At 52.7% G+C, this 24,047-nt stretch overlaps 1 protein-coding gene across 2 annotated transcripts in view; it reads left to right on the forward strand.

Moving 5' to 3' along the window:
* NOS1 (nitric oxide synthase 1) overlaps positions 1 to 24,047 on the forward strand; it is a 152,501-nt gene that overhangs the window by 17,113 nt on the left and 111,341 nt on the right. The window contains exon 2 of one of the 2 annotated variants that reach the window (XM_045842213.1): positions 13,632 to 13,735. The exons of the other annotated variant lie outside the window; for it this stretch is intronic. The gene's annotated coding sequence lies outside the window, so the exon portion shown is untranslated. The remainder of the gene's footprint in view (positions 1 to 13,631; positions 13,736 to 24,047) is intronic. 2 annotated transcript variants of the gene reach the window in all.

Here is a 24,047-nt window from a genome sequence, read left to right on the forward strand (position 1 = left end):
AGACAGCAGAGCTCAGCACTGCCTGCTTTCAGGGCGGGCCACCCCTCAGCCATGCCCTTGCTCTCCCATTGCTATGGAGGGTGGGTAGGGACCAAGCTCGTGACCCCAGTCAAGGGAGATTTTAGGTTCACCTGAATTAGTCTATTCCCCGCAGCCCCCCACCCCGCCCCCCAGCATAGTGGCTAAGAGCATTGGCCCCGGGGTCGGACTGCTTGGGGTCAAGTCCTGGCCTCAAGGTTGTGTTAGTGGGCCAGTTACTTCATTTCTCCCGGTCTAGTTTCCTTGTCTGCAATATGGAGCTAATAATATCTGTATCATAGAGCGGCTGTGGGCGTGACCTAAGGTATTTGCATAAAAAGCACAGAAACACCTCCTGCATATAGTAGGTGCTCAGTAAATGCCAGCACGTCTTTAGAGGAACCGTGTATTCACATATGAGCGATGTCATCTGAAAAAAATATATGCCTAAACATACTCCTACCATACGATCTAGCAATTTGCACTCCTCGGGATTTACTCAAATGAGTTGAAATATCACAAAAATGTGCCGACAGACGTTTAGAGCAACTGTATTTATAATGACCAGCCTCAAGGTGAGTGGATTAATAAGCTGTGGTATACTCACACAATGGAATAATTTTCAGTGCTGAGGAGACATAAATGAGCTGGCAGGCCATGAAAAGGCACGGACGAAGCCTAAGTGCATATTACTATGGGAAAGGAGCCGATGTAAAAAGGCTGCCTGCTGTCGGGCCCCAGCTACAGGGCGCTCTGGAAAAGCGGCAACCACGGAGACAGTGAGCTCGGTGGTTGCCAGGGATTTGGGGGGGGGGGGCTAGGCACAGCACAGAGAATGGTTAGGGCGGCGACACTATTCCGTACGACACTGAAATGATGGGCGCCTGTCGTCACACACTCGTCCAGACCCCTAGGATGTGCAACACCAAGCATGAGCCTGGAAAGACCGTGGACTCTGGGTGACAGTGACGTGTCCCTGTAGGTCCATCAGCTCGACCAATGCACCTTCTGCAGGGGGTGGGGGTGGCAGGAGGCTCATGGGGAGTCTCTGTATTTTCCATGTAGTTTTGCTGTGAACCTAAAACAGCTCTAAAATATAAAATCTATTTAAGAAGGGAAAGAAAGCAAATGTCTAGGGAAAAGGCTAGAAGGCCAAAATGTTAGCCAAGGGTAATGCCGGGCGGTAGGAATGTACAGGGTTGCTATTTTATTCTTCGTGCTTTTGGAAAAATTCGGGCCTCCCTCCCCAGGTTGAGGCCCCGCGCACGGACACAGGGCCCGGGCCGCAGCGCACTCTTCGTCTGATGCTTCTGGGGCTGCTCTGGGCAGCTCGGGCCTGGCCTCCGGGGTGCTCTGGCACGACCCAAGGGGCAGCTTTTCTCCCCGAGTAGCTATTCTTTGTCTGGGGGTGGACACGGGGAGAAGCCAGGCTGGTAGAAGGGAGGGGAGCCGCTTCGAGGTCAGAGGGTCTCTCGGGATGGAGTGATAGGTCAGGGGGTTGCACCGGAGGCTCCCTGGAGCGCCAGCCCTGGTGCCCGTTCACCCACGCACCCACCCGCCTCTCTGTCCTCTGCCCATCTGTCAGTCTGTCCACCCATCCGCCTGTCCATTCGTCCATCCATCCATCCATCCACTTACCAACTGATCCGCCTTTCTATCTGCAGCCTGCCTATCCTTCTTCTCATGCATCCATCTCATTGACCCATTTATTCCACAGATATTTACTGAGCACCTACTATGTGCCAGGGACTGTGCTAGGCCTGAGACGGTGCTGGGAGCAGGGCAGACTGCTGGTGCCCTCCCGCGGCTGATGCTCCAGTGAGGCACACAACAGCAGCAGACAGACAAACATACAATCACAAGGTGGGCGAAGCCTCGGGGGACACAACCGGGCCGCTGCCTGTCCGTCCCCCTGCCTGGCTGCCCATCTGCTAGCCCTGCCGCGTGTCCTTGCGTGTCTCCGTCTGTTCTCCTGGCGGCCTGGCCCAGGCCCCGGGTCCCCGGGCCACAAGAGACTCCTCCCCAGAACTTTCCTTCACTCTCACCTCCACTTGCCCAACTGTGAGAATCACCGGCGTGCCTTGAAACAAAGAAAAAAAAGAAAAAAGGAAGGGAGGGAGGGAGGGATTTCTAGAAACTTCCTGAAGGTCATCCTCATGTGGGACCTGGAAGCTGAGCATCTAACAGGCTCCCCACTCTGGCTACAGACAGGCGGCGGGGGCTGCCCAGGGTGGGGGTGAGCCGGGTCTCAGCGGCACCTTCTCCCCGACCCTCGGCTTAGCCCCGAAGCCTCACATGCAACCCCAGGATTATGGGGACAGCTGGGCCTGGGTGACAGGGCCCCGGGGACACACCTGGACTGATTCTCATGGCCCAGAGCCCTGGGGGGAGGGCTCACTGAAGCCGGGGTCAGACCAGCTCAGTGCCCAGCTTCCAGGAGGTGGGGGAGGGCGGGCCTCCGGGAGGGCAAGCAGAGAGGTGCCCTCTAGGTCCGAGGGGCTCCTGAGGAGGAGGAGGCGCCTTGAAGGGTCTCAGCAGCCTCAGCAGGTAGGAGGCCTGGGCGGGGTGGAGCCCAGCCATTCCGCCCACTGGGAAGGTCCTTCCGCCAAGACTGGGCAGGTGAGGTTCTGCCCTGGTACCAGCCGCCCTACACAGTCCTGGGCAGAGTCTGGGTTCGCTGAGGAAATCACCCATTGTGGGCACTGCAGGGGGCAGGGCAGGTTTGAATGGGCCAAGAGGGCTGGAGAGGGTTGGAAAGGCCGTCCCAGCCAACAGGAAGGCCAAGCGCTTGAGTGAGAGCCGGACCACAGGACCACCCTGGTTTCCTGAGGCTCATGGAAAAAACAAGGACATTTCAAAAGAGTTGACAAAACTCACTGCCCTATTTGTAATCCTTGTAAGGAAGTAATGAGACTACGTTTAACACCCACCCACAATGGGGTGATTATGCTAGTCACTAGGAAATGACAGCACTTTTTATAATATTGATTCGTAGTGCACTGCAGGCAGCACGGCCTGGGTCGAGGGTAAAAGTTCAAAGTTGTCCGATGAATGTCATCTGTTTATGAGAGCCTATCACAATATCTTGGTGACCAAACTCAGATAGAACATCAGGTGTCTGGGTTCGGGCTCCTGCTCCCTGCAGAGCAAGCAAGGCCTGTGTGGGGGTGGGGGGGCGGGCATGATGGAGGCATCTCATTCAACCTGCGGAAGCCAGGGGGGGCTTCCTGGAGGAGGCAGCTCTAACCTGGGACCTGAAGGATGCGTAAACATGAGCTAGGTGAGGAAAGGCAAGAAGGAGCTTTCCAGAGGAAGGAAGAGCAGGAACTGGCCAGGGGAGGCTGGAGCCTGGGGTGTGAGACGGAGGATGGAGAGGTGGGGTGGCAGGACCGAAGGGCCACCCAGGTGTGTTCGGGAACCGGAACTGGAATCCCCGGAGTCAGCCCGCCACAGGGTCCGCTCCTGGGGAACCCAAACCAAGGCAGCATCATCTTTGCATCTCAGCCTTCCAGACTGGCCTCCCTCCCACCCGGTCCCATGTCTTCCCCACCCTTGCCGCCTCCCTCCTGCTCCCTCTGCCTACCTGGGGAGCAGATGGCATCCTCTGGGTGACAGCGCTGTCTCTGCCGTGACGGATGATCCTTGGTTGGGAGGGCGTCATTTTTAGCTGCCGTTCTCCACCTTCTGCTGTCCTCCGTGATGGAGGAAGTTCCGCCCTGTGTCTTGGGCATCAGAGGGTGACTAGGGAGACACCTTTGTCCCCCAAGAGACACCGGGCAATGCTGGAGACATTTTTGGCCGTCACAGCTGAGGAGAAGGGTGGTACTAGCACCTGGTGGGTAGAGACCAGGGGTGCTGCTGAGCACCCTGCAGTGCACGGGACGCGCCCTCGCACCGCCACTGCGAAGAACTATCTGGCTCCAAATGTTCATCATGCTGAGGTCGGGAACCCCAGGCTATGAGTTTCTCCACTTCTTTTAACTTTTTATGACAGTACAAGGATGTCACGTCCTCTTCTGGTAAACACAAGTGCGGTCAAAATGCTATGTGGCCTGACATTCGGAGTTTGCCATGGCGGAGAGGCCTGGATGTGGTAATGTCTCACGCATGACTCTCTGCTACGCCTGTACCAAGCGGTCCATATTAGTCTGTGATGTCTGCTTCATAGCAGCTCTCTGAGGTGAGGACTCTTCCTACTCCCCATTTTGCAGACAAAGAAACTGAGGCTTGGAACAGGAGGGAGACTGTTGAGTATTACAGTTGTCCCTGGATTTGTCCGTCTTGTCTGTCCATGCTCTTCAACCCTGTGCTGGGTTTAGTCAGCCAACCAATGACTCGTGAAATGGGCACTTCAGACCGGATGCAGATATGCCTGCCTGTCCATGGTGCAAGAAGCATCTGTGGTCTCCGCTTCGGAAGCAGGGTGGGTGGGTCCCCACAAGGGCCGACCGTGACATGGCACGGATGGAGGTTCTGGCCGCAGTGGGGGCTCAAAGGTCCTGCTTCTATGGGCACTCCAAGTCTGACTGAGGTTGGGTCAGCAATGACGTTTGAAACTGTCTGTCCTTCTGATGTATCTGACAGCTTTGAAGTCGCTGTTGAACTTCATAATTCAGCAAGTGGGCAGTTTGGGTCTGCAGTTCGCTACAAGGTCGGCTAGGGGCTGGCTGAGCTAGGAGGCCTTTAGCTGGGATGACTTGTCTCTACTCCACCGGGTCTCTCGTCCCCGACAAGCTCGTCGGAGCTTGTACATGTGGCAACGGCAGAGGTTCAAGTGCATGAGAGGAGCTATAAGGACCCTCGGAGCCTACCCTGGGAACTGGGAAATGTGACTTCCGGTGCACTCTGTCAGTCAAAGCAAGTTACCGCCCAGCCCCGATCCAAGGGGTGGGGAGATCAATTCCACCCCAAGTGTTATCACCATTTTTGCAATCTACCACAAGGGCATTTTCTGTCCAGGCTGAGGTCAGCTATTCACGAGGAATCTCCACAGTCGGCAACATCAGCCTTAACCTGGCTCTCAGATGCTGTCAGTTACTTAGCTATGCGACCTCGGGCAGTTGCCTACCTTCTCTGGGCCTCATTTCCTCGTCGACATTAAAGGCAGTGTACTCGTCCTGCCTGCCTCTGAGGCTGTCACAGCTCAGACGAGAGAGTGGAGGGAGAAGGAGCTCTGATTCCATTCTTTGTCCTTGAAGCAGGGGGAGGCCCAGCTGCTCACACGAGAGACACGTGCCTCTCCCACCTCGGGCCAGACTTCCTGCAATTCATCAGTAGCCAAAGCCTGACAAGCCCCTGGGGATTCTTCATCAATCCTCCGGTTTCTTTTCCCTGGAAATCCCAAGGGGTTTTGCCAGAAACTCTCCGGACCTGTTTCACTCAAGTCCAAATACTAGCATTAGCCAAGAGCCTCTTCCAGGATTTCTTTAAATCCTCACCTGAGGCTGTGTTTGTTGATTTTAGAGAGTCAGGGAGGGAGAGAAGGAAAGGGAGACATCAGTCAGTTATTTCCCATTTTGCTCTCTTCCACCCGGCGCCTTACCTCCCCTCCTTTGATTCTAATGTATAAAATAAGCTACAAACCTGCCATTCTCCGGGGCATTTTCTCCATCCACTGAGCTTTGGCTTCCTGGTGGCACTTTGGCGCTCACTGCTTCCACTGAGGTTTGCAACTTAGTGGGTATGTTTCCCCTCGCAGCTGTCCCTAATCGAAGATCTGCCTTTTCTTTTTCTTTTTCAATATTTATTTATTTATTTTTAGAGAGGGAAGGAAAGGAGATAGAGAGAGAGAAACATCAATGTGCGGTTGCTGGGGGTTATGGCCTGCAACCCAGGCATGTGCCCTGACTGGGAATCGAACCTGCGACACTTTGGTTCGTAGCCCCGTGCTCAATCCACTGAGCTACGCCAGCCAGGGCTAGATCTGCCTTTTCCATGAACGCTTCCTACAGGGTCATAGATGTAGCATCCCTCAGAATTAGGGGGGATGAATTAGACATTTGACGGAGTTTTCTCTGATTTCTTTTAATCCCTCCACCCCATCAGGCCACAGCGTCCCATTCTCGTTAATGCCTCATCTTTTCTGATGTTGAACAGTTTTCCTCTGCACACTTATCCCTCCCCAGGGAGCGCTCTGCTGGGCATAGGGTAGGGATCCGAGTTGGGTTTTTCTAAGACTGTGCATCCTACTGGTCCTTTTGGGTCCAGTGCTGGTGAGAAGGAGAAAACTGAGATCGTTCCAGTGGAATCAGGGGGCCAGCTGAGGCCCTGAACTCCTTGCCAGTTGTGGCTTCCCTTAGTGGTGGCAGCCATGGCCATGACCCCAGGGACCAGCAGCCACTTGGGATTCCCTACAACATGGCGGCCCATGCGGCCCCCTTCCCAGAGGTGCCGGCTGGATTGGAGTGAACCTGTGTGTTACTCCCCCTTCCTGACAGTGGTGTGGGGCTCTCTTCCACTGGCGTGACGGTGCTTTATTCCTTCACACATGACCTTTCATGGGTCTGTTCAGACTTTCCTCCAGTCTAACCCCACCTACACGCTATTCGGGACAGTGAGGATGCCAGGCTTCCTAGTTCGCATCTCCAGTAGAGGCTTCCACTGGTTCTCCTATTGCATTGGTCACTTCCACCGATATCCTGGAGAGGAACGGAGACAGACCCCGCTGCAAACGACATCATCCAGCCCACACGTCCTTTTGCCCTTCCCTGAACCCATCTGCAACTGGCGTCTAATTAAATACACATCAGACCTTACCTGATAACACACTCCTTGTATTTTATTATACAATCCAGGAGCTCTCTTATTGAGTCTAAATTGGACACATAACTAAGTGTACGGTGGATGTTTAATTGTGACCCAGGGCAGGTTTCACTGCCGGAACTGAGGCGCTGCCAGGTTTTGAGAAAGGGGAACTTGCAGGTTCTGAGGCAGTGACCCTGACACCCCTGTGGTCTCGGGAGGGCTTTCTTAAATAAATGAGGGAGGGCTAGGGCTGGCCCTTGCTTCAGGAATAGCTTCCTCCTGTTCTGAGCCCTGTGAGGTGAGTGCTACCCGAGCCATCGGCTCCCACACAAGACCCCCAAAACGTGGCCTTCGCACCTGCTCAAAACCCAGCGGGCTTCCACTCACCTTCGTTAGGCTCTGCCCAGGCTGCCTGTGCACGCCCCAGAACTTGAGGTGCGTGCCTTTATGCCACCGTGCCTTTGCAGATGCCGTTCCTTCGTCCTGGACCGCCAGCCACTTCGCAGTCCTCGTCTTAGCCAACGCCAGTTCCCCCTCCGTCAGTCATTCCTGAAACACGCCTTCAGTGACCTCTCCAGCTGGGTTGTCTGCAGGGCACCTCAAAAGCCACGTGTCCTGATCTTCCCCCAGACCCTCAGTCACGGCCAGGGTGGGGCCCAGGAGTTTGCATTTCTTAGAAGTTCCCACTTGACACCCATGCAGCTGGTCCAGGGACAGCACCCCGGGAGCCACATCACAGAGGGGTGGCTTTCTTAAGAGGACAGAACATTAGTGTGACTGGGGTTCAAGGTGCTCTGCCTGGTCTCTGAGCTTTTACTCTGCCCTCCCCCAGCCCTTTCTGCAAATTCTCCCAGATGCTCTATTGGTGTATTGCCCCCGCCCTTTTTGAATTGAGTTATAACGTATTCGGCAAAGTGCACTCATCTCAAAGGTGCACGCGCAGTGGATTTTTATGTGAACATGCACCCATGTAGTCACTGGCTGGATCGAGACAAAGAATATTTCCAGGGCATCTTGCAATCTCCCTCACACGCACCCTCACAACCCCGCTCCCAGTCAATAACCTGCCCCTGGAGGTAACCACAGTTCTGACTTCCGCCACCCTCCTCCTGAACTTCCTCTTGAACTTCAAAAGACAGAACTGCATGTTATGTTCTCTTTGTGCCGTAGGCCCCTTCTGGACAGTTGGTTGGCCAGGTTTATTTTTTTCCTTCTCAATCTGAAGACTCGGTCCAGCGAGCCTAAGGGGCAGTACCCGTGGACACCTGCTGTCCCCTCTGCCTCCCCCTGGGTGTGAGGTGCATTTTCCTTCCAGCCCTCTGACTTCTTGTTGCCCTCAAGGGTTTTTGCATCATCTGTGTCAAGTCTCAAAACAGCCCAGGAAGGAAGGAGTTCACATTCCTGCCATCTCACAGATGAGAAAAACCGAGGTTCAGAGGGGTGAAGACGTTTGCCCCCAGTCCCATAGCCCGTAAGATGCAGCCTCAGGCCCTTTGAATCCGAGCCTGCCCTTAACCACCGGGCTATCCTGCCTCCCTCCCAGTGCCACCCTGAGACCCGGTAGAGAAGTTGTCCGTGTGTGTTGACTCACTGAATGAAGTGAGCCGCTTCAAAGCAGCTGCCCTGCTGCTCCTTGGAGCTGCCACATTGAACGCACCTAGGATGCCTTCCCAGGGGCTGACTCAGAGCCAGGCCGGCTTTGCTTGCAGGGTGAGCAGTAGCTTCATGCCCCCAGTAGGGCAGCCTTGGCTTGACCCCCGCCTGAGCCGGCCAGTGTGGGAGGCTGAGGCATGAGGCCTGGAGAGGGGGCCCTAGGAGCCATCGAAGGCCATTGTCGGCCACACTGCCTTGCCCGAGGCCCCCCTGGAGCCTCTCAGTGTCCCCAGCTGTGGTCTGTGTGTGGCATTTAAACCAGGCAGAAGCACAGGGCTGCTCAGTGAGGCTGTGGAAGCGACCCACGAGGCAGTAGAGCAACCAAAATAGCATTTATGTTAGCAAGCGAGATTTTTCAAAATGTCAAAAAAAAAGGATAATATTTTCCTCCCCTAGTGTTTCAAAGCAGAGAGAGAGCGAGAGAGGAAAGAAGAGCAGGGGAGATGCGCCTAATTATAATTGAGGAGTGAGGAGTGGCATGGAGTTAATGACGACTCATTTTTTAAATCGGTGTTTGACAAGAACAAGAAAGAACTGAGATTAGGAAGTCATGACACGCTTCAGAAACAGAGAGGAGAGCCGGTAAGGGGATGATCCTGGAAGGCGTGGCTGGAAATGACTGCAAAGTCTCGGGGTCAAGCTGGAGGTTGGCCCCGTAGCTGGTCTGCAATGATTCCAAGGAGTCGGCGCTGTGAGGGGGCCTCAGAGAAGCCAGCCCGACTGCCGATCTCGAATCTGCTCACTCCCTACGATGTCCAGCTCCACCACCTTGACCTGAGCCCTGTCCTGTCTCCCTAGCAGGTTGCCTAGCAGGTACCCCTTCTTCCTCTCACCCCTTCTCCCCTAATCTATTTGTCTCCTGAGGGACAGGAGGAATCTATCTATAGAGAAAAGGTGACTGTCATTTCCTGGTTCCAAATCCTTCTGTTGCTTCTCAGTGCCCGTCATAGAAAACCTCAATGCCTCACCTTGATCTCCAAGTTCTAGTCCAATGGATGAGCTAATGTCTTTTCGTCTGGCCTCATCGCTAACCTTGTGGGCCCTCACACTGTCTGTGTTGGGATTCTGGCATCCTCAAACAGGTCATACTTATTTCAACTTCAGGGCCTTCGCACATGGTCTTTCCTCTCAACACCCCACCCTCACATGAGGGGCAGGGGGACTGATTCTTGGCCTTCAGGTTTCAGATTTAAGTTAAAGTGATTTCCCCTGATCATTCTCTCACTGAACCTTATGTCATTTTTTCATGACCCTTATCATCGCTTGAAATTACAGCTTCTGTTCATTGGCTTGCTTTTATGCTGTCTAGTTTCCTCTCTAGATTATGAAGGCAGGGACCACGAATGTTTTATTTACCTACATATTACATGGCACCTAAGACAATGAATTATACTTAGTAGACAGATTAACAGGAGAAACAGCCACCTCATACAGTGGTTTCAGGTCTGGCTTCAGGCACGGGTGGATCCAGGCAATCGCTGTCATCGGGAATCTTTCTCTGTTCACTTACCTGCTTTCCTCTGTGCCATCTTTTTTTCCTCAGGCAGGTGCTCCTCCAGGAAGGCTTTTATTCTAGCAGTTTAACAACTCCAGTAAGAACAGAGGCTCTTGTTTCTGACCATATAACCAGAGTTAAGTCCCCAGTTACCCACCACTCGGCTTTTCGGGTTCCTCCATGTTATTGGGAGGTCATCTGAGGCCCTGAGATTAGTGACCAGAAATGTTGCCTTGTCCTTAAAATGACCTTCTGAGACAGAGTAACACCTGGCTTTCATTTCATAGGCCATCTCAGAAAGTTTGGTAATGACTGCCTGGACCACAGTGTTGAGCTCAGATACAGGCTCTGCAGGGAAGCGTGCTGTGATCCACTAGTAATGTCTGCCAGGGACGTGGGCATAGTGAGTTGTGCACACATGCCAAACATTTACCACACCTTTTCAGATGGGGATGTTGAGCATCCTTCTGAAAAATGCACCACTAGAAATAGATGTGGAGCAATATTAGAGGAATTGTCCTGAGGCCACCTGTCACAATGAAGAGCAGATTCTGAGGTCAGACCACTCCTGGCTTCCCCACCTTTGCACTGTGTGACCTTGGACAAGTCACCTACCTCAGTTTCCTCATAATCTCATTATCGTAGCAAAAACATCACTTCCATGGCATACAGTTTTTTAAAGGATTACAGGAGATCATATATGCAAAATGATTCCTATGGTGCCGACACTCAGTAAGCCCTACTTCCCTGCTTTCTCTCCTCTGCCGCAACAGCCATCCATCCTGAGAAAGTGTGAAGTCTGGGAGGGGAGAGAGGGGGCCCTGGAGAGAGAGAGTGCGGAGGGGCTGTCTTAGAAATGAACCAAAATTGGAATAATTGGAAAGCAAAGGCAAGTTTTAAAACCAAACCCAAAGCTTCCAAACTAAGAGATGATACAAGACACACCACCACCTGCTGGTGAGGTAGTTAGGAGGAGTGGCTAAAAACATGAGTTTTGGAGCCAGACTCCAAAGCCCAGCTCTGTCTCCTGCTGAGGTCCCCCCTCCTTGTCTCAGCCTCAGTTTGCTCACCTGTGAGATGGGCATGGTGAGAGTGCCTTCCTCACATGGTTGACGCGTTAATTAAATGAGATCTAGGGAGGCCACAGGCGCCATCCCTGGCACGTGGCCCTATACCAACAGCAGTAATAATAACGCTTACCGGTCTGACGAGTCCATAGTACCGTGGTCTGCTTCCTCGGTGGCCTGGAAGTCCACCACGAGGCCCTTCCTTTCCATCATATCAATACCACATGAAAATGGGGGATGTTGAAAGAGTCTCCACAGAGGAGAATTCTGCCTGCTCCATCCTGGGGACACACCCTTCCTGTGGTCTGGGGTCCGAGACCGTGGGAGGCCGCTGGGTGAGAGGGCCATGTGGGGGCTTTTGAGCAAATGGCAGCCTCGAGGCCCGTCATTAATTGTCTATTATAAAACAGAGCCTCGCTGCTTCCCACTCTAATGCCCTTAGTCAGCCAAGAGAGCCCACAGTTCACCGTTTGCAAACAGTGAGTGCAGTGCACGGCCTCCGCGACATCAGTTAATGTGGACCTGAGCCAGAGTTATGAGGGAGCAGGGATGTGGTCACGGCAACCGTGAACCTCTGGGTCGGATGAGGTTCCCTAGGCAGGGAGGAGGCTGACAGCAGGGTCCCTTTGTCCTCCAGTTGCACAGGTGGGGGCCACACCCCACCAGGGGACCCCAGGGACCCACAGCCAGAAGCCTGAGGCCAGGGCCTCTGAGCTCAGGTCCAAGAGGCCTGAGATGCACCCGGCTGTCCAGAGCTCAGGTCAGCCACCTCGGCCATCCCCCTGCCTCTGCACCGGCAGCCCTGACACTCTCCTTGACTGAGAAGAGGATGCCAAATGCTCCCTAATCTCTAGGTCTCTAGGGACCAGGCCCAGCTTTGGGTAACTCTTGGGGCAGGACACACGGAGGCCATGTACTGACTCCCGCACAGGGTAGGGGCGCTCCCTGGAGTGAGCAGAGGGTTTCTCAGGAGCCCTCCCCCAAAGGCCTGAGCTGGACCTGCTAGGAACCAAGCGCATGATGGCCAGGCCGACCAAGAGCTGAAGCCCAGGCTGGCCGTGCGTACTGGCTATGTGACTGTGTCCAAGTCTCTTAATTTCTCCAAGCCTCAGTGTTCACATCTACGAAATGGGGATTTTTAAAAAGCAAGTAGATAAATGAGCTAACAAAGCGCCTGGCACTTAGAGAATTCTTGCGGGGTGAAGTTGCTGTTGGCAGTTGCCATAGGAATACCTAACAGAAAAATAGCAAATACACTACTCCCCTCGCCTCTGCAGCTTAGCTTCCTGCGGTTGCAGTTACCTGCCATCAACCACAGTCCAAAAATTTTTAAATAGAAAATTCCAGAAATAAACAATCCCAGAATTTTACACTGTGGGTTGTTCTGCATAGTGATGAAAGCTCGCGTTGTTTCACTCGGATTGTCTCGCGAGATTTCTCCCGTCGTCCAGCGTCTCTGCGCCGGGGACGCTGCCCCGCCCCTTCGTCAGCTGGTAGCCATCTTGGTTCTCCGTCATCGTCACACTACCACTGTGTCCCCTGTTCAGGTCACCCTAATTTTACTTAATGATGGCCCCGAAGTGCGAGAGTAGGCATGTAGATAAGCCAGAGAGAAAAGTCAAAAAGTGCTCCCTTTACGAGAAAAGGTGAGTACAGTCCTGTAAGATATCGCGAGAGAACGCCTTCACTTTTATTGTGGTATATTGTTATAATTGACCCATTTTATTATTAGTTATTGTTGTTCCTCTCTTTCTGTGCCTGATTTATTAATTGAGCTCTATCACAGGCGTGTGTGCATAGGAAAAAGCACATTACATACGGTTCAGTGCCGTCGGTGGTGTCGGGTATCCGCTGGGGGTCTGGGGCTGGATCCCGTGTGGATAAGCGGGGGCTGCTGTACCTTAAACGGCTTCAGAGCCCACAGGACCCTTTCACACCACAGTCCCCATGGGTTGTCCTAAAGGCCCGGAAAGGAAGCAGACCAGCAGTCACCTCGAGGCCCCACGAGGGGAGGATCCACTTCCCGGCTCCCTCGGGCCCCCCCCATCCCCGCTCGCTGTTGCCCAGAGACCTCAGCTCCTCTCCACGGGACTCTGCATCGCGCAGCTCACAGCCGCCCCGGCCCCAGCTCTCCCAGGGCGAGGGCTCCGAGACTGCCACGCTGGGTTCACGCTCTGCATCATCTTCTTTAATCCTCACTCAGGCAAGGGCAGGAGAGGGCAAGAAGACAGGAGCCTCTGTCTTTCGGAACCTGGTATCAGAAGTGACCTCCCCTCCCCTTAGCTGTGTTCTCTTCGTTAGAAGCAAGTCAAGAGGTCCCAGCCACACTCAAAGGGGACGGGTTCAGAGGGATGTGGATGTGACTATCAGGAGGCAGGGGTCGTCAGGGGCACCCAAAGGGACAGGTTGGGTCCTTGCTGAGTTCCAGGTGCTGGGTTGACCGTGTTGCTGGCATTGCCCTATCTAATCCCCACAACAGCCCTGAGGCTGAGTGTTACCCATCCTGGCTAGGGAAGAGCCCAACAAATGACTATGCAACAGAGAAAGAGGTAGAATGCCTCCTTAAAAAATAGGGCTGCCATCAGGAAAGGAAAATGGATGCTAAGAGGCAAAAATAAAGTCTTCCCAGTACTGTTACTGTCCCTACTTTATAGGTGAGAAGTTGAGGCTCAGAGAAGTGAGGTCACTCGCCCAGAATCCAGGCGGAGCTGCTGGAACGTGAACCGTGTTTTCCTCTTTGGCATCTCGTTCAACAAAGGTCAGGCCACTGTCCTTTGGGATCCAGCCACAGACCGTCTGGGCTGCCCTGAACTTGGGGATTTGAATATCTAATTAATGGGGGTCAGGAAACCAGCCTCCTGGCTGGCAAGGGGAACCTTGCAAACCAACCGGTAATGCAATTTCCTTCCCCGAGGCCGACTGGGTGTTCTGGGCCCACGGGAGCAAACTCTTTAGGCTGCCTGGCTTGGTTTCATCAGAGAAACTGAGCTGCCAGCACTCTCTGCTCAGGGTTGAGCCGGTTGTATTTCTCTGGGAACAGATCAAGGAGGAGCTTGAGGGAGAGGGGACCAGGTCTTTCTAAAGGCTTAGGGTGGGCTGGGTATAGGCGAGGGAGACTCTCCCTCTTGCCACCTCTAAATGTCCGCCCTGGATGCATCTTGCCTCCACGTGCATAAATCTTGGTGTTTTTCCTTCATCTTGGTGTAGGGGACAAAGAGATGCTCTGTCAGAGCTCCATAGCCACCAGCTCTTCAGGAGAGTCACTGGGGGCGGGGGGGAGCAGGCATAGGACAGAGAGGTGGGTGGATCCGGAGCCCACAGAGCTCCTGGCACCCGGGGACAGAGGCCGTGTGTATGCATATGTGTCTGTGGTACGTGAGACACCGTCTTCCGCAGCCAGGTCTCCCAGGAGCAGCAGAGAATCGAGCAAGCACGCAGGGTTGCAGCTTTGCTAGATGAGCCCTCTCATCCGCCACGCCGGGGGGTGGCCTGTGGAGTTTGGGGGCTGCTGGCTGCAGATGGTCAGATATTAAATACTGCTTAGCCTCCCATCTGGTGGCAGCTCTGGCTGGCCGGAAGAATTCCCCATGGGCCAGCTCTGGGATCTGGACAGGCTGCTCTGGTCTGACACGACCCTCCGGTGACCCGCAGCCAGGGCTGTGCTCGGCTCACCAGCAGGGTCTTCCCCGCCAACGGAGTGTGGCTGGCTCTGCTCCCCGCTCCGCGTCTGCTCCCCAGAGCAGAGGTGAAAAGAGCACCGAGCCTGGCAGCAAGTCTACCAGGGACCATGTCCTGCCTCCCCCTGACATTCGCCTACAACTCTCTGAGCCTCTGTTTCCCCTGTCTGATCCCAGGGCCATCAGGAGGATGAAACAGGAGGTCACACACATAGGATAGCATCTCTCAACCTTGGCATTGTTGATACACTCCCTGGATATCTCCTTGTGGTGAGGGGCTGCCCTGTGCTTTGGAGGCTGTTAAGCAGCATCCTTGACCTCAGCCCTCTAGAGACACCAGGAGCAGCCCAGCCCCAGCTGTGCCAACCAAAAATGTCTCCAGACATTGCCACATGTCCCCCAGGGGTCGATATCGTTCCCGCCGAGAATCAATGGCCTGGAGAGCCCCGTGGTGTGCCCGGCCCGCGGCGAGCACTTGATAGAGCGAGGCTACGGGAGACCGGCCATTCTTCTCTGAGTTCAGAGAGGCAATGGGAGTACCGGGCACTCAGAACACTGCCGGGCCCGAGGTCCGTGCTGAGCAGATGTCAGCTGCTCTTGTTCTCATTGTCTTGCCAAAGGGACTTTCGAGTCCTGTAAAAGGAGCTTTTGAAATCTGTAGTCTGACATCATACATCAAACATGTATGGAGAGCTTCAGGCCAGCCTGGGGCAGACTCACGTCTGGGCCCAGTTCTTCAGGAGATAAGAGGAAGGGACCGGCAGAGGGAGGGGGACAGCGGAAGCACAGATCATCATCGTCGCCATCACTTACTATTTTTCTGTGGCTGCTTCCCTTCCTGTTATAGTCATTGATATGTATCGACTCCTTACTCGGCTTCAGACAATATTCTAAGAACTTGACACATATTATCTCACATAATGTCCTGCAGACCTTACGAGGCTGCTTCTCTGGTTACTTCTGTTGTGCAGACAAGGAGATAGAGGCACTTGGGTCACTTGCCCGGGGTGCCAGCAGCAGGATGGGGTCCTGGACTAGCATGCAGGGAGGGGCTTCTGCTCCCTAGAGATCAGGAAAGAGGGGCTGACCTCTGAATTGGATTTTGAGCCATTAGTAGGATTTCTTTCAAGGAAAGGAAGGGAGGAAGGGAGGTCCAGGCAGAAATACAAAGCCCTGTGATTGGAAAAGTCTCAGCTGCCATTTCACGGGGCAGCCAACATTTTGGAGGAAGCACTGCAGAAAGAGAGAGAGCAACAACCCTTTCTCTCCCCTCCCCTGCCCCAAGGCCAGCAGCAGTGCTGGGTGGCTGGGGCAGCCCTCTGCCCTCCTCACAGCAGAGCTGTCAGGAGCCATGTCTGTTCCCTTATCAACCTCATTGCCCCCAGAATGTTCTGATGCTGTTCAGGGAGTGTCTGCTGTGCTTGGTGACGGGTGGCCCTGGCTACCCAAGGCTGACAGGGTTCACAGGACATGGACCTTTCCAGGCTGAAACCAGGACGGTCCTAGGAAAACCCTCACGGTGATCACTCCACCTGTGGCCCCTCAGTTTGCTCGCTCTCTGCTCATACCAGCTGGGGCTTTTGCAGTCCAATTGGCCCTGGAGTGGCCCAGGCCTACTTCCCAGCCAGCCTGGCTTCCAGCCCCTCCCCAGAGGGGCAGGTGTAGGCTGGGGCTCCGACAGCTGTTTTCCAGCTGCTGGGCAAAGCCAGCCTACCCGGTGGGAGAATCCAAGAACAGCAGGGGAGGCCACAGAAGGACAGGGACATGTGCAGGGTCACCCAGAGAGTCAGCACCAGGGCTGGGGCTGGAGGCCAGGTCTTCTGGATAAGCAAAACACTTCCCATTTCAGTTCAGGGTTCTCAAACCCTTACTGCACCCTCACCAGCATCATAGTACTGAGTACCTATTCTGACCCCCAGAGTTAGTACTCTTCAAGGTCATTTAACAGAGGGGGAGACTGAGGCACAGAGAAGTTAACTGAATTGGCCAAGGGTCCCCAGCTGGGAAACAGCAGAGGCGGGATTCCAACCCAGGAAGTTGGACACTTCAGGCAGAGAAGGTAACCATTGTACCACACAGCCTCATAGAAATAGCCTCTTACCTGGCCCCTGGTGGCATTGCTGTTGGTAAATAAGAGTTTGGGGTCCTTAGGAAGTACTAGAGTGTGGAACACACACACAGGGACACTTCTCTGATGCCAGAAGTGTAGCATGCTCACTGTGGGTGGCAAGGAGCGGTGCCCTCCCAGAGCCCCTTGCTTCCCGCCTGTGGAGAACCAGTGCCTCTCCCTGTAATTCACAGAGCCCTCGGGGATTGCAGCAGGGGACCGGAGGCAGAGGTGAGAGGACAGATCACAAGTCATTCAGAACTCTTTACTGTGACTCTATTAGGCATTGGAGAACCGGCCAGTCCTGAGCTGGACGCAGAGACAGAGACAGACCCGCGCTGGGGAGTCAAGGGCAGTGCAATCTGTACCAGGTTGGAGGCGTGAACCCCAGGGATCAGGAAACACAGAGCAGCACTTGACCCAGTGTCAGGAGGTAGGAGAGAGCTGCAAGATAGATAGGAATTAACCAGGTAAAGAGGGGTGGAAAGAGATTCCGGCTGTAATGAAAAGCTTGTGCAAAGGCTCAGGTGTGGGAGACAACGGCTCAGGCTTGCGACGGTGAGTTGCTGTTTTTGGCTGAAGTCTAGGTGGTAAGAAGCGGGGGAGGGGCCAGGCCGGAGAGGTGGGCGGAGACCCAAGCAGATAGGGGTCTGTAACTCATTCCATCTTGAGGGCCTTGGAAAGGCCATCGAGGAGCTTGAAGCAAGGGGGTGACAGGACTACACGTGCATGTCCGAATAGTACTCTCACTGCTGAGAGAAGGGACGGGATGCATGGGGTGAAGCTAGTGTGGACGTGAGACCGCGTCTTCTTGATCCTTCCGTTGTCTCCAGTGCTTGTTACAGTGTCATCCGGTGCTGCATGCCGACTTCCAGTCAACAACAGACCACATACACAGTGGCGGTCCTGCAGGGTTATCACAGAGCTGAGAGTTTCCTGTGACCCTGCGACGTCACAGCCGTCGTAACACCGTAGCACAGCATGTTACGCATGGGTTTGTGACGATCTGGTGTAAACAGACCTGTACTGCCAGCTACACTAAAATACAGCACAACCAGTTCTGTATAGTCTACGATACCTGATAATAAACACCTGTGTAGTTGGTATATGTATTTACTATACTGCAGTTTTATCGTTATTTTAGAGTTTTTTCATAGTCCTCTTTCTACCCACAAAGAAAAGCTGGCAGGGAAACAGTGCGCCTCCTCACGCCAGCAGCGGCCTCCTGCGTCTCGTGTTTGCCCTGTCTCTGGATTGCACCGCTTTCTCCGTGCTTGATCTCGTCTCCCGCTGTTTGATGACGTTGGTGCAGCCTGGGTGTGCAGCGTTTGTAAAGTTGGCAGCGGTGGACAGCAGCGCCCTGGGCCTTCGCACTCCCTCACGGACTCACCCGGAGCAGCTTTCAAGTGCACCATTTTTTATCTTTTATACTATATGTTTACTGTATCGTTTCTGCATTTAGATGTGTTCAGGTACCCAGACACTTAACCACTGTGTTACAATTGCCTACAGTATTCAGTACACTAACGTGCTGTCCAGGCTTGTAGCCGAGGAGCAGCAGGCTCCACCATAAGGCCTAGGTGGGTAGTGGGCTGGGCCGTCCAGGAGTGCGTAAGTGCACTCTGGTGTTCTCACAACGATGCGCAAGATCGCCTGCCGATGATTTCTCAGAATGTACCCCTGTTGCTGAACATCACTGCAGATGGATTGGAGGGGAGGAGGAGGGAGAGAAGGAAAGAAGGAAGGAAAGAAGGGAGGGGAGAAAAAAGGAAGGAAGGGAGGAAAGAGGGAGGGCAGGAAGGAAAGAAGGAAATGGATGAATGAGTGGAACGCATAGAACCAATAAACATAAGTTCAAGAAGGAAATATTTCAACTTGGAATGTGAAAAATCTTTGTACTAATCACATGGCCCCAGGATGGAAGGAAATGCCTTAAGAGGCAGCGAGTGCTCCACGTTGAGGGTACTGAGGGGCAGACTGACCCAGCATGAAGTATCACGTGGGCAAAGAACAGCATCGGTACCTTACTTTCATTCAGGTTTTAATGTTTCTAGAATGGTGTCATATTCTTTATCTCTTTTATCATCACAAAAACGCTGGGTCTTGAGTATTACCTTCTTTCACAGATGAGGAAATTCAAATTCACAGAGACGAAGTGACTTTTCCAGCTAGCAAAAAACAACTTGCCCAATGAGTTTTCTGACTCCAAGTTCCCTGCTCTCTCCAGAGAGCCCCAGCTGACCCCCAAAGTTCCTTCTGGCCCTGAAACAGTGAGTGTCTCAGTAGAAGACGTTTCTGCCCCATAGGAGGTTGACTGACAACACAAAATATTATGTAAGCTCCAACCCAGAATGCTAGTTCTTGGAACAGACAGAGTAGCGTGGTGAGCATAGCGCAGGTCTGAAGTCATCAAAACTGCCTCCTACTGGCTGTGTGGCTTTGGGCAAGTCACTTTACCTCTCTGAGCCTCAATTTCCTCATCTGTAAAATGCGAGTTATTAATACTGTCTTGGCAGAATTGTTGAGAGGATTTGGTGAGACAAAGTATGTGAAGAGCCACAGTGGTCAAAATCTTTTCATTGTAAGTGACAACGACCCAACTCTAGACAGACGTCAAAAGGAATGCATTGCATCCCTAGTTTTCCTGTTCTTTGCTCTCTCTTCTTTTGCTTTTGCAACTACTGTCTATCCCCCTACAGGCGAGCCTTTTCCAGAAGGCGTGAAGGGTGCTGCCCACAGCCTCAGCTCCTAGCAGTCTCAGCAGAGAGAGCTTCCTTTACCCAGTAACAGTCTATCAGTCCCAGGGAAAGGTTCTGATTGATTCTGCTTGAATCACATGCTCACTCTTCAGACCAATCACTTTGAGGGAAGGATATGAGGAACTATGACTGACCAGACCTTAGTCTTGTACTTGCTGCTGTCGCTAGGGGAGTAGGCTATATTATCAGAGGAAAGAGGACTCAAAGGTTACTAAAACCCCGGCAGTGTTTGGCATGTAGTAGCTGTTCATTAAATGTGACTGTTGTTGCTGCTATTGTCTGTGGGTTAGTGACAGCTTTGTCTGTAGAGAAGCCTGGAGCTGCAGCTTAAGGGCTTAAAAGGATTCTAGTAGTGAGATAAGTGAGAAGAGTGTTCCAAACCAGCTACACAGGCTTTCTCAATGCTGAGTTTGTGTATCTCCTTGGGTACCATGATGCATTGCACCAGCATCCTATAGGTGTCCTCTCTAGAGGATAATTTAAATGTAGCAGAACTAGAAGGTGGGCCTTGAGGGACCATGAGGCCACTGAGGGTTTGCACACCCTGAAACATCCAAATCTGGTTCTGTGGTGGTTTCTTTTATCTGCCTGTTCCCTTTAGTCCATTGCTTTATTCAGTAGTGTTGTTGTGTGCCTGCTCAGGCCCAAGGATTCGATCATTCGTTGGCGAACAAGACACCACACAGCCCTCACACTCAAAGCCCAGCTCGCTCTCAGTCACAATCCGTCTTCATATTTTTTCTCACCTGTTGAAAAATCTGAAATGTGGACCTCACGAAATGGGGGATAAAAGGAACCATAAATTATGGTTCACAGTTTATGTAGCTGAGTCAATGAACTCGTGTGGATTCATTAATAATTCCAAAGTGATTACATATTCCCCTCCTCGGGCAGTTTCTCAGGAAGGAGGCCACGCCCACCCCATAACTCCCTGTGGGTTTCAAACCGGTTTCAAGTGCAGGTGTCGTAGGCATGTGCACCTGTTCTTTGACCCATCAGGTGCTCTTTAAACTTAATTAGCGACCACCGTTTAAAACTTAGATTTCATGTAAAATCTGAATTTGAGTTTTTTCTTGAAAAGCCTTAAGACCCAGTCTCACCGGACTTTAATTCCACATGGCAACAATCAGCCAGAGTCACGTTGCATCCGTCCCTTAACCCACCCCGTGCCTGCCAAGTCCCCAGGGTCCCTCACGTGGGTCATTTTTCTGTGTCACTAACTGGCTGGTTTCTGCAGGCCGTTTGAGTTTTCTACCCTGGGTTCAAGGCAATTGGGTGAAACTCTCAGCGTTGCCAGGCAGCTGTGCCTGGCCAAGCTGCCCACCCCTGGCCTACCCAGCAGCCCTTCCTTCCCTCTGCAGCAGCCCCTCCCAAACCCCCTGGAATAGAAGACCTGTAGCCCAGGGACAGAGACAAGTGGCCTCATCCAGAGGCAGGTGAAGTCCAGCCTCACGCTCCACTTTCAAACCCAAGCCTGTTAGGTGAAGCTGCTCGAAAGAAAAAGCAGAGACTCGAGTGGTTTTCACTGCATTGAAGATGAGTGAGTGTTTTACCTAACACAGCAGGAAGGCAGCTTTAAGCATCCTTAGAATTACCTTCATTCAGCCTTTGAATAGCTTGATTTTCAGGCTTCTCTGAGCTCAGAGTGCCTCTTCAATGGGTATACAGGAGCAAAGCAAGAAATAGATGACTGTCAGGTTTGAGTGGGGAGGCTTTTCAATCACTTTTGGACAATTTGTGCCCTCCAACTTCCAAACACTGACGAGAAGTGAGGAAGAAATGATTCACATCCTGATCCAGAGTACAATGATTGAGTGTCTACTGTGCACTTCAAATACCATCTACAAGACAACAAATGCCTAAATGTGTCACCAGCTCAGATCTCTTCTGAACCCTCACATCTAACTTCCTACTTGACATCTCCATTCAAATCCATCACATTGCAAACATCATGTTCTAAACTCAACTCTTTACTCTCTCTCTCTCTCTCTCTCACACACACACACACACCAAAAAAAAACCAAAAACACCAAACCTCTCCCATCCAGCCCAGGAAACATCAACTTCATCTCCATAGTTGTTCAAGCTAAAACTTAGAAGATATTTTTGACGCCCTTCTCACTCATCCATACCAGCCAGCCCATCACCAAGTCCTGCTGGGTCTTTCTCCTAACTCATCTTCCCAGTGGTTGGTTAGTTGAGGTAGTGCTGGCTGCTATGACAGATAGACACTACACTCTCAGTGACTCAAGAGAGTATAAATGTATACTTAGGTCAAATGAAGTCTAATCGAATGTCCACCTGGTGATCCAGGAACCCGGGGAATTCCCATCTATGACTCCACCATCCCTAAGGCCTTTGCTTCCAACCAATGGACAGGAAAAGAGAAGGCAGGGAAAACACACATGTTCTAAACCACCTCAGCCCAGAAGTGATGCCATTACTTTTGCTCCCATTTCACTGGTGAGAACTAGTCACGTGACCCCATTCAGATGCAAAGAACACTGGGAAATGTCTCCGGCTGGGCAGCTTCTTCCCGGCCGTAGGTACACACTATGGAAGTGGAGCTTTGGCGGACAGTGGGCTATATCTGCCTCAGTTCATTTCCTTCACCCTCATAGTTGCTTCCCCAGGCTAAGCCACCCTTATGTCTTACGTGGGTGATGGCAACGGTCCCCCTTTGGTCTTCCTGATTCCATTCCTATCCCTCTTCTAGTCTGTTATCCACACAGAAGCCATGGCAGTCATCCTAACTCTCAGGCCATCCACATCCCACCTCACACACAGAAAGAAATACCCCCATCAGAGGCAGACAAGGCTGTGATTAACCCAGACCCGGCCACCCCTCCCACCTTGTCATCTACTTTCCCCATCACTCCCAGGTCCTCCAGCAACCACCTCTATCCTTGACACCCTCTGGTATCTACACTTGGGTCACCTTTCCTACCTGGCTGACCTCCCACATCCTCCAAGACTCACTCAAACATTTGCCGTCCAAGGGGACTTTTCCATCCAGATAATATGATCCTTCATATGAGGGCTTGTCACAGTGAATAATTGGATATTTATTTGTGTGCTCCTTTTCTATGTCCCTTTCCCCAAATAGGCTACAAACGCCTGGAGAATAGGAACAATATCTGTTCCCCACATTGCCAGGCACAGAGGGGATCAGGACATATCTGTTGAGGAAATCAATCAATAAATAAATGAATGACATGTCATTAGCTTGCCAGCACAACCTGCTGTGGTAGGTTCTATTATTCTCATTTTACAGGTGAGAAGATGAGGCTCAGAGAAAAGGGGTTCCCCAAGGTCACACAGCAAGGAAGCGGTGGACCCATAGCGCTGAGCTCTTTCCAGTTGCATCTCTTCTGAGCACTCCTATCTGAGGACACCTGAGGAGACTTCTCTCTGTCTTCCCCCAGATTGTCCGTCCCCCTTCCATCTCCTAGAATCCTAGGGGATTCGCCACTGCTTCCCATCTCATCTTGACCCCAAGCAGACACAGACCATGGTGGAAATGACAAGAGGGGACACACATTCAGACTGTGTCATGGTGGGGAGATTAATGAAGGGTGTGGCCAGGGCGAAGGGAGACCAACAAGTGGTCGTGCAGACCCCAGAACCATGGGAGCCCCAAGGGTGGGAGGAGGGAGCAGTGTGGGAAAGCTGCCTTTAAAAGAGGAGGAGAGTCACAGCTTCTGTAGCAAGTGGTGGGGGGGAACCTAAGAGGAAATACATCCAGCCTTGCTGTCCCCTCACCTTGGTGGTTGTACTGATACCTTCTGTGGGCGGAATCCAGTCATAAGCCAGAGGCGAGGGACTCTTGGTTGAGTCAGCCTCCAAGGGCATCAAGCGGGGCACAGAAAGGGGGCAAGTGGACTTGGAGAGGCGAACAGATGACAGCTAGCCCACAGCCCTTTCAGGCTGAAAGATGAGAGGTGGCCCCATCCATTAGGGTTTCTTGGGTTTCAGGTGCCATCCATAAATCGACTCTGGCAAAACTCCAGCAAAATGTGGGATGTATCGGAGGGATTCAGGGCAGCTCTAAGGTTTCCAGAAAAAGCTGGATTACTGAGCCTCAGGGGCAGGAACCAGAACCTCAAGGCTGCACGTGAGGGAGCAGGTGCAGTTGCCAGAGCAGGGATGTGAGTGCCGGGCTCACAAAAACAAGAGGTGTCCTCTCAGGACTCACTCCCATCAAAATGAAAATAAAACCAAGTCAGCTGAAAAGCGAACACCTCATCAAACCTCAGAAGGATCATCCCTTGGTGCTCAATCAACATTTGTGGGTGGGAAGAATAAATGAACCAAGGAATGCGGAAGACTTTGGGCTTCGTCCAGAGGGCATTGGAGACTTTGAAGTGCTTCAAGCTCAGGAGGTGACACGGTCAGATTTGCATTTTGGAAAGGTGTCTCTGAGCCGGGAGGGAGACTGGATTGCAGGGTGCAGGGGAACCTGCTGGGGCTGGTGGAGTGATCCAGGGGGTCAGTGGTCCAGGCTGGAGAGCGAGCGTGGAGAAGGAA

This window comes from Phyllostomus hastatus, unplaced genomic scaffold (assembly GCF_019186645.2).
Source record: "Phyllostomus hastatus isolate PE091 unplaced genomic scaffold, TTU_PhHast_1.1 phas_contig_1162, whole genome shotgun sequence".
NCBI lineage: Eukaryota > Metazoa > Chordata > Mammalia > Chiroptera > Phyllostomidae > Phyllostomus > Phyllostomus hastatus.